Source organism: Brienomyrus brachyistius, unplaced genomic scaffold, assembly GCF_023856365.1.
Source record: "Brienomyrus brachyistius isolate T26 unplaced genomic scaffold, BBRACH_0.4 scaffold53, whole genome shotgun sequence".
NCBI lineage: Eukaryota > Metazoa > Chordata > Actinopteri > Osteoglossiformes > Mormyridae > Brienomyrus > Brienomyrus brachyistius.
In genome coordinates, this window is record NW_026042328.1 from 2,266,309 (window position 1) to 2,285,619 (window position 19,311).

Sequence of the window (19,311 nt, forward strand, 5' to 3'; positions counted from 1 at the left end):
ATTATCACCAATTCAGTCTCACAGGTGGCTTAGATAGCCATCCAGCCCTGGTGTATGTGTGTCCATCTGAGGTTTCCGCACCACCTGGACCAGGGGCCCTTGGTGCGAGTCTGACGGGGCTTGGCTCAGTCACAGTTGTGGGAGCCTCTTTTGCAGAACTCACTGGTACGTGTGCCGCCTCAGGCTCAGTCACACCATGGCCGGCCCTCGCCGATGGCTCAGCCACTTGGAGGTCGACCCTGTTGCATCTGTAGAGGCTGCCGTTGACATCCAGCAGGTAAGATCTCGGTGTGACTCTGCGGAGAGATTCCAACCTTCAATAGGCCTGAATTCTCGCCAGGCAGCGGCCTCATCCTGACAGTTTCCCCAACCTCCAGCTCTGGCAGGTCCCTGGCAGACCAGTCATTAAAGTACTTAGCCAGCTGCTTCCTGTGGTGAAGCTTTTCAGTGACTCCTACCACCACGGCTGCTTCAAGGAGTTTGTTTGTCACTGGAGTCTTCGACTGACGAGACATGAGGCGTTGTGCCGGGCTGCTATCCATGTTTTCAGTGGGAGTGGTCCTCCAGTGCAGTATGGCTTTCCAGGGATCACCACCATCACATGCAGCTTTGTGCAGCAGAGTTTTTCCGATCTTGACGGCAGATTCTGCCCTGCCATTTGCCTTAGAGTGTCATGGTTAGGAGGTTACATGCTCAAACTCTCACTCAGAAGCAAAACATGTGAAATGAGCGGTAAACTGTGGACCGTTATCCGTGATGACCCTTTCTGGCTGGCCGGGTCGCACGAACTGTGCTTCACATCGCTTAAGGACTGTCTCTGCGGTCAAGTTGGGGAGGAGCTCAATCTCCCAGAAGTCTGAGTAATGGTCTACTATAAGGAGATAGTCCTTTTGCCTGTGGCTGAACAGGTCCATGCTCAGAATTTGCCTGCTGGGCAGGTCGAGTGAGAGCGTGGTCTCCATTTGCTGCTTGTGAGCATATTCATTGCAGGTTGAACAGGTTCTCACAAAGTCTTTTATCTCAGCCTGCATGTTGGGCCAGCAAAGTGTCTCTCGGGCATGTCTGTAGCATGCGTCCCCTCCTATGTGAGTGTATGCGTGTGAGCATCTCAGGACGTAGTGATTTCTGGATGATGACTTTCTGCCCCCGGAACAGAATGCCGTTCTGCACACTAATTTCATCCCTGTATGGCCAATATTCTCTGACAGTGAGAGGTGCTTCTTCCTTCACGTCTGGCCAGCCCACACTGTGGATTTCAGTGAATGCAGACATCCATCTTGGTCAGTGTGTCGCTTTATTCGTTCCAGGCGCTTGTCACTCACGTTCAGGTAGGCTGCCTGATTCACGTACTGTAGGTCCAGCTGCTCCTGTTGCAGAGATGGTAGCTTGTGCCTCCTGTAGGCCATTCCACTGGCCGTGTATTCAGCTGCAGCTCTGCTCAGTGTGTGGCTGATGAACATTTCAGGGCCTGCTTTGTAAACGACCCTCAGGCTGTAGTTCTGCAGAGTCATGAGCATGCTCTGAAGCCTCTTGTGTGCACTGAGAAGAGGTTTGCTGAATAAGGAGACCAGAGGTTTATGATTTGTCTCTGCTGTCATCAGGTCACGGCATATAAATAGTGGTGAAACCTCTTGCATGTGAAGATGATGCTTAGACAGTCCTTTACGATCTGCGCATAGTTATTTTCTGCAGGTGGAAGAGCTCTGGAAGCAAATGCGACTGGCTGGCCCTCCTGCGTAAGGCAGCATCCAAGACCACTCTGACTGACGTCACTCTGGACTGTGATTGGCTTAGTCACATCATAGTACTTCAGGACAGGCATTTTTGTCACCGGAGACTTCAGCTCCTGAACTGCCGCCTTGTGTTTGGGTCGCCGGTGCCAGGGGGCGTCCTTGTCCAGTAGGTGTCACCAACGGCTCACAGACACTCCACAGATGTGGCATGAATTTGGCTAAGTTGCTGGCAATGCCAATGAGATGCTGTACACCTTTAGCATCCCATGGATTGGGCATGTCAATGATGGCCCTCACCTTCTCCAGGTCAGGCTTCAGTCCTGAGGCAGAGAGGATATGGCCATGAAACTGGACTTCACTGACCTTAAACTGTAGCTTCTTCAGGCCCAGCCGCAGCTTGACCACACGGCAGCACTCCATCAGTGCCAAGAGCTCGACATCATGGTCACTCTCAGCCTCCTTGTCTGTATCTCCACAGCCCATGAGCAGGATGTCATCTGCAGTGGGTTCAGTGCCATTAAGTCCTGCGAGGAGCTCATGTTGCCTTCGCTGATGTACCTCGGGTGCCACAGATACACCAAATGGTAGCTTGAGCCACCGCTTTCTCCCCCCAGGGGGTCCAAAATGTAGTCTTGAGGCTGCTCTCACAGTCTAGTTTGCACTGTAGAAACGCATCTCGGGTGTCCACTAAGGTGAAGACTCTAGCATTCGGAGGTTTGTACAGGATGTCCTCCAGAGTGGGCATAATGTAATGTGAGCGCCTCAGGGCCTTGTTCAGAAGTTTAGGATCGATGCACCTCCTCAGCTTTCCTGGCTTCTTTACTACCACCGTGTTGCTGATCCACTCTGTGGGGTCTGTGACCGGCGCTATGTGGCCATCAGCCTCATACTTATCCAGCTGAGCCTTGACTGCCGCCTTCATGGCAATAGGAACATTGCGCAGAGCGCACTGAACTGGAGGAATGGTGGGGTCTAGGTCGAAGTGGGCTTCTCCAGGTACGTATGACACCAGTGAGTTGAATACATCGCTGTATTTGCTGATCAGCTGGCTCTTCATTAGGGGTCCAGGCTGCCTACGTTCCACATTGTGAACATCCTCAGGAATTGTGAACTGTATAAGGCCCAGGCGTTCACAGGTGGAGCCTGACAGAAGAGGATGCTGGCTGCTCTTCACTATTTCAAAAGAGAGCTTGTATCTTGCATTCGGTTTCGGAAGTGCCCACGGAGCTCAGCATTTCCCCTGAGTACAGCTTCCATCTTGTATGACTTGGGCAGAGCGGTGTATTGAGAGCCAACCTGTTCTTGTCTTGAAGGCCCATTACATTGCATGTGGCTCCGGAATCCAACTGACATTTCTGTGGTTTGTTGTGAAATTGTAGTGTCACAAAGCATTTTTCCCTTTTGCTTGAACTGCACCGATTGATTCATGCATGTAAATGTCCTCATCACTGTTCTTCTCTTAGTGCTCTGTTGTATTTTCCAGACAGCTTACTTTCCTATCGGTTGGTCTTCTTTTGCTTTTTTGACACACTTTTGCAAAATGGTTATGTCACATGATTTGCATGGTTTGCCAAATGCCGGGCAGTGTTCTCTGCGCCTTACATGTGAGTTGCCGCAGTATTTGCATGAATGGGCAGATTCTATAATTCTGGGTGGGTTGCTCTGCCTGGATTGGTTTTGCCTGGATTGTTGCCTAGTGATGACATGCACAGCTTCTGTGAACGGAGGACCGGCAATCTCCATTGCTCTTATACGTATGTCCATCAGTTCTGCTGCGCGGCACATCTCAATGGCGGTGGCTAGCGTCAGTTCTGCTGCGCGGCACATCTCAATGGCGGTGGCTAGCGTCAGTTCTGCTGCGCGGCACATCTCAATGGCGGTGGCTAGCGTCAGTTCTGCTGCGCGGCACATCTCAATGGCGGTGGTTAGTGTCAGTTCTGCTGCGCGGCACATCTCAATGGCGGTGGTTAGCGTCAGTTCTGCTACGCGGCACATCTCAATGGCGGTGGCTAGCGTCAGTTCTGCTGCGCGGCACATCTCAATGGCGGTGGTTAGAATCAGTTCTGCTACGCGGCACATCTCAATGGCGGTGGGTAGCGTCAGTCCTGCTGCGCGGCACATCTCAATGGCGGTGGCTAGCGTCAGTTCTGCTGCGCGGCACATCTCAATGGCGGTGGTTAGTGTCAGTTCTGCTGCGCGGCACATCTCAATGGCGGTGGTTAGTGTCAGTTCTGCTGCGTGGCACATCTCAATGGCGGTGGTTAGCGTCAGTTCCTTTTCTCTCGGTAATCTACGTCTTGTGCTCTCATTTGCAACACCCAGGACAGTTTTATCCCGAATCATCTCGTCCCTCAGCTGACCGTACTCACAGGTTGCCGCTCTTTCCCTCAGCCTGGTCACAAAATTGTCTATGGATTCCCCTTCCTTTTGTCTACAGCTCCAAAAAACGTATCTCTCGTATATCATATTCTTCGCTGGTTTGAAATACCTCTGCAGCGCATCCATGACGGCGGGGTCCCCTTGTTCCTGTTCGGAGAGGTTCAGGTTGTGTCTGCAGTCACTTCCCATCACACTCCGTAAAGTTGCAGCCTGAATTTTCTCCTTCTTATCAGCCAGATGCTGGTGACAAGGATGTAGTCCTCATATTCGGCATGGAATATACCCTGTTAGCGCACCAATCGCTCATAGGTGAAGGGGCTGGAATATTCCCAACTTGGCGTCCTCTTAATAACTCCACCCCCCACCCCCCCCAGTCACAGGTGTCCCTCATTACCATGCAGGGAGCGACCAGACCCAGAGCCGTTCACTACAATAGTGTCAATGTGGCTCCTCACATCACACTTAAATGCAGGGAAAAGGCTTATTTCTAAAAAATTAGCATCTATGGAAAATTTCAAATTGTGTTTGCTGATGATTGGAATTCTTAGAGGAGTTTCTAATATTTTGAAAAATAATACTCCAGGATAAATCAGGGGTGGGGGAGAGCTCCATCTGCCAGACAGAAGTGATGGAGGGAGGTTTATGAGAGGATTTACGGAGGAGGGAATAGATACTGGATACTGGCTTAGGACTGGGGGAGAGAGACAAAGAGGCAAATCTGCATAGCGGGTGAGACAGCAGAGGAGAGGAGAAGGAGAGACTACAAGCCCTAAGCATGGACCTCAGCTGGAGGAAGAAAAGATATGAAGAGGAGGGAAGATTAAAAGTGGACTTAAGAGACTAGAATGAGATCGAAGCTGTTAAAAATGTCACCAAGGGTGGAAATACATGACTGTGACCATGGTGAGCTAGAGATGGGGGGGCCTCCAATGGTCAGGACAGGGTAGTGAACCTATGGAGTGTTTGGGTCCCATTTTGGGAAGGGGCCAAACTATTTCTCCATCCTTCCCCATGTACAAAGGCCGTGGGAGATAATCGGACTGACAGAGGTGGAGATGGATTTCAGGTTAATGGGCAGAAACGGGAGAGAGAGGCTAGACGGCGGGGGGGGGGGGGGATTGATCCAGCTCCAAACTGGCCTTAGGGTGAAACAAGGTGGTACAATTCAAAATGTGGGAGGGAGACACCCCCGTCTAACCGGTCGTGGGTTAGAGTGTCTGACAGGGTCTTTTACCGTCCCTAAGAAACACGGAAATGAGAGACTTACAATGGCCAGTATCTAGGTGGAGGAGGAAGGGGAAGCATGGAAGTAATAAAATTAATCCTTGGGAGCAGATTCATTTTAATAATGGCCAGCCTTGTCTGGAATGAGAGGGAGAGAGAAGACCAGGAGGAGATCGAGACTTTAATGCCCTACAGAACGCGGTGGAAGCCAGCAGCCGTGAGCTCCGGGACCGAGGGGTAGACGTCCAGCCCCAGGTATCTGGAAGACCCCGTCTGAGGAATAGAAGGAAAAGGAGAGGAGTGACAGGCAGGGTTCAGAGGAAGGAGAGAAGACTTTGACCTGATCATCTTATAGCCAGACAGGGATTCATGTGTTTGAAACAGGATAAGAACGTGAGGAAGATCTGCAGGAGCGTCGGCGAGACAAAGGAGCAGATCATCGGCGTATTAGGGAGCTTTTTGAGGGACACCTTTCACTAGGATAGGAGACATAAGGTCTGAATGACGGAGGGCTGCAGCTAGAGGCTCTGATGAGAGATTAAAGAGTAAAGGGGATAGAGGACAGCCCTGCCTGGCTCCTCCAAGGAGCGGAAGAGGAGGAGAGGTGCTGGAATTAGTCAGGAGGAGCGAGGAGGGGGAGGAGCAAAGGGTCTGAACCATGTTGGTAAGATTAGGGCCAAAGCCCATTCGATGGAGGACCCTCCAGAAGAATGTCCAATTCATCCAATCGAAAGCCTTCTCTGCATCTGAGGAGAGAAGAGCAGCAGGGAAGGGAGGGAGCAGTGGGACGTACGTGCAGCAGGCGACGTATGACGTGATGAAGGTGGTTTGGTCAGGATGAATCAATTTAGAAATCACCGCCTGCAGCCAACGAGCAAGAACCTTAGCGAGCAGCTTAACATCCTGCTTCATCAGGGACCATGGGCGGTAGCTGGAACAGTCTGTCGGGTCTTTACCTTGTTTAAGGAGTAAAGTTATCAAGGATGAATTAAGAGGAGGATGAAGGTGAGAAGCAGAGATAGCAGAATTCAGCATCAGGGCTCGCAAAATTTCAAAATCCCGGGTAGTCCTTCGGGCGAGCACTCTTTAGTTTTTGGTAGCCCAAAATAAATTTAAGTATCCCGAATAAAAAAATGATTGTAATTTCTGCTTTCTTGAATTTCCTTTCCGGTCTGGCCTCTTGAAGTTTGTGCTATTGCTCCAATAAACTCTCTGCAAGCATGGTCATTGAGGTAAGTGGAACCAAGATCTAGGCCATTTGCTTTTTGAAGTTTGCAAAGACTGCTAAATTTTGCCAATGGTAGTTCACTCTTTGCAACATAGTACGCTGTTCTAAAAAGCTTTTTCAGGACTTCTTGTTGTACTTGGTTTATTTTTAGTATGTTTTGTGCAATTAAATTCTCTGCGCAATCAGCCTCTATCACATGTTTAAGCTTGCTGCTGGAGATTTCACTTGTCACGTTTGAATAGTAAGCTAATGAGTGATAAGACGATGTCAGAGGAATTGGTGCGCAATTAATCCGTCACTGACCAATCAGTACTGCCGCTTTCTATACACAGTTTGCGCGATCGCGTGAAGTGAAAGTAAAAAAACAAGCGCGAATTCAAACGCGATTTCAATATTTCACATATTTACAGTGGCTCATCGATGCCCGAAAATGACATAATTACCCAGCTACATCTGCGAAAGAATTCAAAAGAACTGACATATATTTTTCCTTCCTATGATAGCCCGACAGGCAGGGCGGAGATAGATTTTGGTAGCCCGACTGGAAGATAGAATAGCCTCGGGACGTCGGGCTAGCGATTTTGCGAGCTCTGAGCATATGGAGGAGTGGAGTAGAAAGCTGTTTCCAGAAGGTAGAAAGGAGTTCAGGAGGGAGACCATCAGGTCCTGGAGATTTCCATGGTCATGGAGTCCAGAGCCTCTTGGAGTTCAGTGAGTGAAAGAGTAGCATCAGGCATGGAGGCTTCTGGACCTGAGAGCCAGGGTGGGGTAAGGCATCAAGAAACGAATCGGGATCAGAGGGTGGGGAGACAGAGGTGGGGGGGGGGGGGGGCAGAGGGTGGGGAGAGTAAATCTGAGTAGAACCAAAAAAAACATTTGGTGTGTGACCATATTAGTGTGACCTGGAGCGATGCACCATAAACTCAGCATGTTCTACAAGTTCAGTATAATCCAGTAAATCTAAGACCATATATTGTTACTGTGTTACGGTGTCTCATAAAACCAGACTGGGTCTCATCTATGTGGAACCTTGGCCTAAAACTGTGGTTATGTCACGGTTTTTATTTCTGAATATATTGTTGAAAACTTTGTTTTACTTTGCTAAAATGTATTGTTTGGTCTCACAGAAAACCACGTACTGAAAAAGTCTCATGTGTGCATGATCAATCTTATTATTATAATGGCGAAATTCCAAATACATAGATATAAATCTGCAGGTAAAAGTGCTTCATCATGCATCATTGCTTTTGGCCAAAAGTTCAACCAATATATTTGCTCAATTCATCACACTTCAAATCAAAAGTCAATCAAGACTGTAAGTGTCATGCCCGGCTCGTCCGCTCCTCCTGTGTGCCACGCCCCCTGATTACCCACGTGTTCTTTCCCGATTGTACCCAGCTGTATCTAGTTCATTTGCTCAGTCCTGTGTATTTCAGTCCGTGTCTTACCTGAGTCCTGCGTCCGTCATTGATGTCAGTCAGTGTCCCATGTTCCCTGTTCCCCGAAAACCGGCCCTTTGATTAAATCCCCGTTTGCCCCGAATCCTGCCTGCCTGCTTCCTGATTCCCCGCTTGCCCTCACGATCGCCGCTCTGCCCGCGGTCGCCCGTGACAGTAAGGGCCTGTACTGTAATAAAATAACAGAAAACAATATATGTTTTGCCCTTTCGGCATTCCGTAAAATGACATTTGAGGCTGGACAGATATTCATTTCCACCATGATCCGCACACTACCCTTCTGGGGAAGGTAGTAGCTATCACGGTACCATGCTTGAATTCACTGAGCTCCTGAGAGTGACCCATTCTTTCACAAATGGTTGTAGAAGCTGCATGTCTGCATGGCTAGGTGCTTGATTTTATACACCTGCGTCTATGGAAGAGATTGGAACATTCAGTGAAGATTGAAACATTCATGGTGTTAGGTTGAAGAAACTGTTATTAATTATTTGTTTTCATTTCTGTATAATCAGCAATGAGTGTAAATATGTATATACATTATTTTGTTTTCCTTTATCTTCATACTTTAGATTATATTAGTTTACACGTATCCTGAGCACGTGTTTAAATAGTTGTCCACCTGAGGAAAACCAGAACTTCTTCTTACTCTCACAGTCCTTTCTTTGTTCTCACTCCAAGACCCCTGCCCCCCATCGACTATAAATAAAGGTGCCAAGGAGAACCACCCTTTGTAACACATTCCTTTGTAGCGCATCCTGCAGAGAGTGTGGTTACCCTTGTGCAAGTAAAACTCTAAGTGTGTTGTCTCGTAATTAATGGTGTGTACAGAGTTGGAGTGGAAAGCCTGTCGCTTTCTCCAACAATGGAATTCAGTGATTTGGAAGGGTGTCCCAGTACTTTTGGCCATGTAGTGTGTGTGTATGTGCATATATATATATATATATATGTATATATATATATATATAAATTATATTTGTTTTTGGAAATCATGGATGTTATGTCCTCTGGGCTAAAGGGTAACTTCCACATCTGTGAAGGTACAGGGAGTGTTAGTGCCCATGGCATGGGTAACTTCCGCATCTGTGAAGGTACAGGGAGTGTTAGTGCACTTGGCATGAGTAACTTCCACATCGGTGAAGGTACAGGGAGTGTTAGTGCACTTGGCATGGGTAACTTCCACATCTGTGAAGGTACAGGGAGTGTTAGTGCACTTGGCATGGGTAACTTCCACATCTGACTATGATTCAGCTGTATATTTTGGATTTTTCTGCTTATTTAATAAAATAATAGTTTTACTGCATTTGCATCCACCTCCAGCATCTGCTCTGAATGTTTATTATTTTCCACAGAACCATCAGCAGAGGAGATATTTCCTCCTACCGAAAGGAATGAAATGCCACCACCACCATCCAAGATACCTGCACCACTGCCATTAGATGATACAACACCGTCAGTAGTCAGTACTGTGAGGCCTTCATCCAAAGGTGAACTCTCTACTCTTTTGTTTGTATTTGCAGAGGTACTGTCAGTGTCTGAATTAAACTAGAAATGGCTAAATGTTGTAGCAGCCAAATTGCTTTAATTAAATGCTTTGCTGCCAAACTGTTGTTGTCCCCAGCAGCTCTACATTATTCTGCCCTGTCTGAAAATCACAATTCTCAGAAATCCCTCTGTACCATTTGATGGCGCTAGTTGGTTGTTGCTCGAGTCTATAAGCTGCTTGAAGTGGGACTAGTAACAGTATCTGTTCTAATAAATGAAACATTAGTAATAACTAGCCCCTATATCAACCACCTGTCCTGGCAGTTCAGAGGGTGCTGGAGCAATTTAATGTGACTGACTGGATAACTTACAGCATTACTCATAATGTAGAAGCAACTCAACTTCAAGTAGCTTTAATATAATTTTCTTGTTACCGAAGCTAATATAGCTAAAGCGGTACATATTAGTACTTGTATAATGGTTGTACAGTATACCAAAAACATTATAATTCTGTGCAAACCATAAATAACAGAATGCAATTATTTGCAAATCTATCTCAACCTACGTTCAATTGAATACAATACAAACACAAAATATTTAGTGTTTATACTGATGAACCTGATTTTGATACCTGCAAAATGCTTCAAAAAAGTTGGGACAGGGGCATGTTTACCTTTGTGTTACATCACCTTTTCTCTTACCAACACTCAGTGAGCCTTTGGGAATTGTTGAAGTTTTGAACAAGAAATTCTTTCCTATTCATACTTGATACGCGATTTCAGTTGCTCAACAAACTGAGGTCTCTGTTGTTGTATTTTGTGTTTCATAATTTTCACACATTTTCAAAGGGTGACAGGTGTGGTCTGCAAGCAGGCCAGTTCAGATCCAGCGCTCTTTTACCAGAAAGCCACACTGTTGTAACACGTGCAGAATATGGCTTACCATTGTCATGCTGGAATAAGCAATAACGTCTCTGAAAAAGACATCACATGGATGGCGGCATATTTTGCATTCAACATTAAAGGTACTTTCACATGCCCTGAGTGCTAACACACCAAGTGGTAACCACTGTGCTATCCTTGCTTGTGAAGAACTGAGTCTTTCTTTTGTATTCAGTTGAATGTCGGTTGCATTCTGTTTCTATTTATGTTTTACACAGCATCCCAATTTTTTTAAATCAGGGTTGTAATGTCTTATATAATTACTATACAATACTATACTATACTAGATGGATTTATCCAGTGGATCTTTAATGTTCATAAGAAGATACATACTGTTGTTTCTTCTTAAAATTTGACTGACAATGTAATTCTATTCCTAGGTAGATTCAAAGAATTTTACTTGCTGCATGTATGCTGATATAGAATTTAGCAAATTATATCTGATTTACAGCATTACTAATTAGTTTTTCTTACCACTTTAAGGTAAAGTGACCCAAAAGAAGAGACCCTGGCAGCAGACAGAGGTGCAGGCAGTGGAGAGGCACATGAATCGGTTCATCATATCTGGTATTGTGCCAGCAAAGAGCGATTGCGAGAGGTGTTTAAGAGCGGAACCAGAAGCTCTTAAGCAAAGAAACTGGGAGAACTTGAAATTCTATGTGTATAATCGCATCACGGCCTACAAAAGGGAAATGCAACGTAAATAGTTAAAGTTACGAATTCTCTGGTATGGCTTCTTGTTTCCATTTGCCAGTGATTTGGAAAGGTTCCTGTTTTAAAACTCAGTCAACAGGAATTTATTTGCTTTTAGATTCATTTGACTTCATTTGGTGAGTTTGTGAAGTTGAACTCCTAAAAAGTTGCAAATTTTGTAATTTAAATTTAAGCTTAATGTCATGGCAGTTCTTGACCATTTGACGTTATATATATAATTGCAAATAACAGCCAAAAATGTCAATGATTTTGACAGGTCTCTGTTTTATATTAGGAAAACCTATCTGAAAAATCAGGCAACAGGAATTTGATTGCTTTGAGATTCATTTGATTTATTTTGATGAGTGTTTGTGTGAAAATTAAAAGTTGCAGATTTTGCAATTTAAATGTCGCGTTCAATGTCGTGTCGTGTGGAGTTCAATCTGTGTTTTATTATAATGGAAGTGTGGTGGAATTTACCACCAGAAGTCCAATCTTCTCTACACCCAACAATATGTAATAAACCAACATGTTGTATTCAATAATGGGGACCTTCAAAAGAGAGTTTTTTGAGCCTGGGGGGTTGGGGGGATGTATGTTAATAACCATGCAGATGTGTTTACCCTGCCATTGAGTTTTGCAAAATTATTGACTTTCACACTTGTTTAGAATATATATTTTTAATTGCCTACAGTTAAACAATAGGACAGAGGACACAAAAGAACTCCTCATTTCTTAGAGAAACATAGCAATTAAGTATTAATAATTTCTTAGTATGAGTAGCTAAAATATTTAGTAGATAGCTGATGCTGGGTGGTTGACTGGTTAAAAATATTTAGAATGGCTATAATACTGTAAAGGTTTAAAGGTTTGACTTCTTTGGGTCTGATCCTTTGTAAGTGAATGTAGCCTTTCACTGCTTCACCTATTAATGTTCACTTCAATCACGCTGATATTCTAAACAACCCTAGGTTTTCAGTCATAACTAAATGTCTTAACTATTATTTTGGTCAGTTTTGAGAACAGTTATTTAATATGATTAATCACTCAGAGGAAACTTCAGGGTTACACGAGACTGAGGAAAACTTTGTCTATGCTGATGTGTTGGAGGAACACGGTTTACTTACCACAAACATTTGGCGTTTAATTTCAGTATGTATAAAATACATGGCTGGAAACATATAACAATTGACTGTGGAGTGAAAGGAGAAAAACATTGTGATGTGTGTGGAATGCATATATATATATGTATATATATGGAATGTATGTACAGTAATATAATAATATAGAATAATCCTTTTATCGCAGTCATCTTATTTTCATAATTGGTGGAGGCCAAAAATCATAATTGAGATTTAAAGTCGTAATTGGCCAGCTCTCTTAACTATTCACCAGATTTTTCGTAAGTCCCCATAGAGTTTGGTCAAGCTCTATAAGCTAAAAAAGCTATGGTTAGTATGCCTGATTTTTTTTTTTCTAGAACCTGTAGAAAGGGTGGTACCCAACAAGTGATCAAAAAGCTGGTCCCCATACAACATGGAAACCAGTATGTGTGTGTATGTGTGTGTGTGTGTGTGTGCACATGCGCTCTAACTGGGCACTCTGTGAGTGTCTGTATGTGTGTGTGCACACGTGCTCTAACAGGGTGCTTTGAGTGTGTGTATGTGTGTGTATGTTTGTGTGTGTGTGTGTGTGTGTGTGTGCCTGGTGCCCAGGTAGGGGACCTTCTGAATCGTGTGGACACACTTTTGGCCCCAGCTGGGGTGGATCTAGTGGTCGTGGTGCATGTTGGCACCAATGTCATAGGAAAGGGCAGGAGGGCTGTTCTGCAGGATAAATTTATAGAAGTCGCAGATAAGCTTAGAAGCAGAACATCCACGGTGGTTTTCTCTGGAATACTTCCTGTGCCATGTGCAAGCCAGGCTAAGTTGGCTGAGGTAAGGGATTTAGGTTTATGGGGCACTGGGAGATCTTCTGGAACAGGAGGGTTCTGTACAAGCCGTACAGGTTGCATCTGAACCAGAGGGGAACCAGTGTATTGGGGTAAGTGTAGAGTAGTGGAGGAATGTTTAAATGAGGGACTGGGGGGACAGAGATAATATAGCCTGCTGTTAAAACCACCTGAGAGTTAAATACAGACGTCCACATTTATGAATTGAAACCTAAATGGCCTTATTTTACAGGAAAAGCTCTCACAATGATGCCGTATTATTAGTAATATAATACATATTATTGTTGATAATATTCCTGCGATTTATATTCATTTTAACTGTAGTCCAAAGACGAGACATCAGCTGAAAATTATTTTCTTGCTAATACACATTTCTGGCTACTAAGCTTTATAAAATGTGTTTCCCCTTCAGGCGTTTATACTTACTGCTGGTGTCGCTGTGATTTGACATCGAACTTCCCACAGTGTAGAACCACCCTCTCGTTTTGTGATAATTTGAACTACTCCCATAATGACATAGTGATATGTCCGGTATATCTATACCGATTACTCCCCACAGTTGTTTACTTACGTGTGAAGGCACAGGCCCTGTGTATGTACACATGGACTGAACACGGTTCTTTCCTGGTTTGGAGGTGACTGACCCAGGTTTAAGTTTACAATTATCCATATGTCGCCAAAGAACCTTTCTTGTAAAAAGACCTTGACAATATGCACAGTGAATGAATTCCTTTCCCTGCACTTCTTTATGAGGTCGCCTAAATGCTCCATTACAGCAGCATTGTGAGCATAATTTCCTCTGTTACGAATATAATCTAGCTGTTTTTTCCTCTCCTTGGAACCCTTTGGAAAGCTTAGAGCTTTAGCTACATCAGGTTTATTTTCATGTGCACCTTCTAGATGCCTTGCGATCTTAGAATATGGTTTAGAGCAATACAAGCAATAGTGTTTCTTGTTGTAAATTCTATTCCCTCCTCTTTTTTTTAATGCCTTAACAACCATGATGTCATTTACATTCTGACTTGAAGAGGGTTCTTCTTCTTCTGCTACAGTGACTTCAGATGCAAGGTTGTGGTCATCATAAGTCATTTTGTCTGGGGTTGTCGAGTCACAGACTTGGGAACTCACTGAACCAGAGACATCAAGCAAATCAAGAGACTGATGCTTGGTCCTTAGGTTAAAGCTGTATTCACTTCCACTGTCACTTTCACAAGTGGTATCTGGAATATAATCATCATCACTCCCTGATGTGGAATCATAAAGTTCATCAGAATTGTCAGGAACAGTGTCTTTCATCTAAAAATACAACAAAGTAATAATTATTCGATCAGTAAATTGATAATAAATTAATCATTGATTCAGTTTAATTTTTGCACGTTTTGTAAGTGTGATAACGTTTCTTTTCACCATTTTATTTTGGATTTTGGACATCTGATTTAACAAAGACATCTGATGACATCTTAGGTTCAAAGAAGAAGTGATGCACATTTTTCACTTCTCTCTGGTATTTTATAGACCAAATCATTTATCAATTAAGAATATAATCCAATGAATAATTGATACTGAAAATAATTGTTGACTGAAACAAAATCCCAGTTCAGTAAACATTTTTTTTTGGAAAGAGAACTTACTTCAATACTTTTAGTCCGTCTTGGTACAAAAACCTCATCTTCATTGGCAATCTGTAAATACAAGCAACCATATAAACAATATTTGAAATAGTAGTTTCAGTTACAAAGTATCCTCTAGGAATCTGAGGGGAAAAAAAAGTCATCTGGGAACACAGTCTTTGGCACTATAATTAGTGAAATAAAAAAAAAAAAAAATCTGGAAAAAACTTTTCTAAATAATAGTTAAGTTTCAGTTTAAAAATATGCAATTAAGAAAATTCACTTCAGAATTCACTTCACTATCAGAAATTGATTGTAAATTGTTATAATTGTTATAAATGTGTTGGCTGACCAACTTGATTGCATTATATAAATATAAACAAACTTTGAATTTGTTGCTTGCAAATCACACAAAAAAGATTGACAAAGATGGGTCATGTTTCACCACTTTGTGAAAGACGTCGTTAGAGACTTATCAAAAAGTACTGTGCAAAAAGAACATTTTTTTAAAACAAGATAGCACAATAGAGAGCCCCTAGAGAATTGTATGCTTCCAACTTTGTTTGAGGAAGAACCATATATTGGTGTGATTGTTAAATGTTGACAAACTTTTGTCGATATAGTGTATGTTTAATGCATCATATGCTTTGTGGGGACATTCCACACACAGTGTTACTGTTCCTTATGGGGACCAGTTATGTCCAATTTATCACAAACATTTTATAGTCACACACCAACTGAAGGCGTGTTGTGGGGACGCCGTGAGGGCTTAGAATACAGTATTTATTACCAAAGATAACGATCCCAGTGAAGGCTAAAATCTCACCCCTAAAGTAGAGAAACATAAAAAGAGACACTAGAATTCAATCTGAAGCGATGGACATGAATGTACCTGTTGAGGTGTGTTGTTTGATCCAGTAGCATCATATATCGGAGTCTTTGAGAGGAGGGAAGGCTGAGAGTCGTCCGGCCCCATGGCATTAGCTGTAATGCTGGTCGTCTGAAAACATGTTTATAATGACAAATAAAAAAAAATTGAGATTTCACTATTCCAAACACATAATACAAAACTAAGTATTTGATACTTAACCAGGTGCCTGGTTGGACACAATGGACCTGCTGGTGACTTTTTGTACTTTGCTCATTCATCTACGCCTTTAAATGGACTGAATGGACTCCTAAATTTACATTAGCAGCTGTTTTTTCAACCACATGTAACATTTTTATTAAATAATTAGGACTTGCATTTACTTCATTAGCTGTAATCTAGGCTGAAAATATTTGTCATATGACTATCAACATCACTTTATCTTTCACATTCAGATTGTAGGTAAATATGGGGCAGTGTGTGGCTCAGTGGGCTAAGCCTGTGTGCCTGTAATCAAAAGGTTGCAGGTTCAAACCCAGCCTCAGCCTGTGGGTCCTTGAGCAAGGGCCTTAACCCCCAGCTCCCTGGGCGCTGCTATGGGTAGCAGCCCTTCGCAGACAACTTCCTCTATGAAAAAAGAGCAAGTTGTGGGAGGCGTAAAAGACAATAAAAGTGTCTATTATTATTAAATTTTCATAAATAAAGGAACTAAACATTGGCCATATTTATTACTGGGTTCTTAAACAATCTTATCTAACAGCTTCTGAAAACTATAGCAACTTTGATTTGATTTTCTAGTGCCTCTTCCTCTGTTAGAAGATTGTCATTTAACTTAGAGGTCGATCATGGATTGCAGCTTCAGGTGATGCTAAGATAATTCTGATACCACTTGACTGATTTTGTTTCTTTATGTATGTTCATTTTCATTCTTATTTTACCACGTCAGTTTTTTTTTTATTTAAATAGTGATAAATTTGATTAATATATACTCCATTCAATCACAAGCCTTTCTCAAACATTCTGCAACATTCTGCAACACTACAAGCTATTCTGTACACTGTGTGACATACTTCTTTTCTCCATGGGCAGTCGTCACCTCCATAGTCATAGGAAATCTCTTCTCCTTCATTAATGTCATTTAGTGCAAACAGACAAAGGTGCGGGTTTCCATTCACATCAGTTTTTTTCATCCTACAGTTTGGATGCCTGTGGTCATCATTAACTAGCCGCCCAAAGGATCCATCTTCTTTAGAGGCATCAATACTTAAAAAGATGGTAACATGAGAAAACGGGAAATACAAATATAACAATATATCGCCACAAGATCAGAGTTTCTATTAATTTAGTATAATATAGTATAAGGAGTATTATTTGCAAATTGAAGTCTTTGTAAATGACCGTATTAATATTTTGTTTATTATATTTATTGGTTACAAATGTTATTCCTTGTTTAACTGTATAAGACGAGTGATGCCTTTTATTGTGAAAGAACGGCTTTTATTTTGAAGGAACATAGAGCAACAAGCTGCCGTAAACCAGTGTCGCAAACCGCACAGTAGCGGGAAAACTCCATGGAAGTAGAAGCAAGGTGTGCTCCGTGATAAAGGAATAGTAATATTACGATTCATTAAGGTTAATTTCTTAAATACCAGTGATGGTTTTAGCTCCTGGTTGATGAGGAACAAGGTGGGTTTTGAAGGTTGATTCGTAAATGTATATGTGTTTGAATATTTCTGTTGTAAGGTGTTTTGCTGAGTAAAATGGACTACGTTTTTGCTCACTACAAGGTGCTAAAGAGCACGGATAAATTAAGCGTGTTAAAGGGTTATAATTTACAAGCTGCTTTGTTTTATTTGTCATGTAAGGTCACGGACAATTTGACAATGATTTTCTTTAGTTTATTTCGTGATTCAAAGGTGTTTAAAAGCATTGTTAAAATGGTTTAATTGAATATACGTGTAAAAGGTAATCTATGTAGAAAATGTTAACAAAAGGATATTAGAACTTAAAGGAAAGAATTCTTATGTTTTGAATAAGGAAAGGTGTTAAAGGTAACTTGCTGTCTGAGCTACTAATAGTGATTGTTTTCTGTACACTTTATAGCTCTTAGGGTGAGTTCACAAGGCAAGGTTAAATAAAGGATTGTGAACCATCAGTCTGAGAGACCATCATTTCAACCGGGGACGCTACAGTAAGAGCTTGACCCAAGCTGAGCAGAGCTTCACCACAAGAGGATAAAGAGCTCAACCATGTTCAGCACCGCCGTCCCAGTGAAAGCCACTTCTAGGTTTCAGCAACACGGCTTCAACAAAGGTTTTCTGGGATCCGATGGTCATCTGCATCACCACGCTTTCAGCATGGAAACGTCTGAAAGGGAAGCAGAGAACACAAGGGACCTCCAGGTCGACGAGGAAAAGGCATGTCCATGCTCCACCCGACAAAGGAGGCCCACAGAAAAGATGCAAGCTTATCTGGAAGAGGAGGCTCAAAGAAAGGAAAAACGGCTTCTCAAAGCTTATGATGAATGGAAAAAACAAGTACGTGCAACATGAGAGCAATTAAAAGGAGACATAACAAACAGTGAAATTGCTTCACTCATGGACATTTTAGAGAGTGAAAAGGATAATGTCATAAAGTTTATAGAAATTAGGGAAATTATCACTCCCTCCAGTGATACTAGACGACTCATAGATGCTTGTGAAGCAGTCACTAGAGACATTATCAAGGTTGCACTAGAAAGGCTCGCGGGCATAGATGACTATGATAGTGATAAAGTGAAGCTACGTCTCCGCAAGCTTCTCCATCCAGAGTACGCTCAATCCATCTACAGTTCCTCTCTCACACGATCCAGTAAGCACTCTACTGCCAGTAAGTCATGCTCTGCAAGCTCAGTAATAGCTGGAAAGAGGGCAGAAGCTGCCGCAGAATTAGCAGCCAAAGAAGTACAGTATGAAGTGCTACTAGAAGAGGAAAAACAAAAGGAGAAGATTCAACTCCTAGAGGAAAGGCAAAAAAGGAGCTTGAAATACAGAAACGTGAGTTACAGAGATTAAGGGCTGAAAAGGAGGTAAAGGCTGCACGAGCCAGATTAATGACTTATGATCAGAAAATCAAAGGTGAGAAGAGTGTTCATTCTGTTGACCATAGCAGAAGGGATCAGAAGCCCTCCGCAGTTTCCACTTACATTCAAACTCCTACAAGTAATGTGGTCTCTACCCCACCTCCTCAAGCAGACGTCATTTATTTAACCCAAGCAGTGCAAGACAGTATCTCCATGAATAAGATGCATAGGACACAGGTGACCCACTACAGTTCATTGAGTGGAAAGCTTCATTTACTGCCCTCATTGACAAGAAGAACATCTCATCTGCTGACAAACTGTACTACTTGAAGAAATATGTGGGAGGTGCAGCGCGACAAACACTTGATGGCATCTTCTACAGGAATGACAACGAAGCGTACAAGGATGCATGGGAATGCCTCAATCAAAGGTATGGACATCCATTTATTGTTCAGAAAGCGTTTATAGAAAAGCTGTCAAAATGGCCAAAGATACAGGGGGTTCATTACTTTCAAGAGAAGGAGGCTACCACCTTGAAAGTAGGTGGCTACCATTGTTCAGGGAAACTCGACACGCAAATTCCGAGACATGAGACGTAAACCAATTTCAGGGGGTTGTAGGGGTCCTTCTGAGGAAATTTTGAAATGTAGACCCTTTAATAGTGCCTTTTTCAGGCATCTTAGA

At 42.9% G+C, this 19,311-nt stretch overlaps 1 protein-coding gene across 2 annotated transcripts in view; it reads right to left on the reverse strand.

Annotated features, from left to right (window-relative positions):
- Window positions 1-19,311, reverse strand: part of LOC125724015 (NACHT, LRR and PYD domains-containing protein 12-like) — a 134,520-nt gene that overhangs the window by 82,712 nt on the left and 32,497 nt on the right. The window lies entirely within an intron of this gene.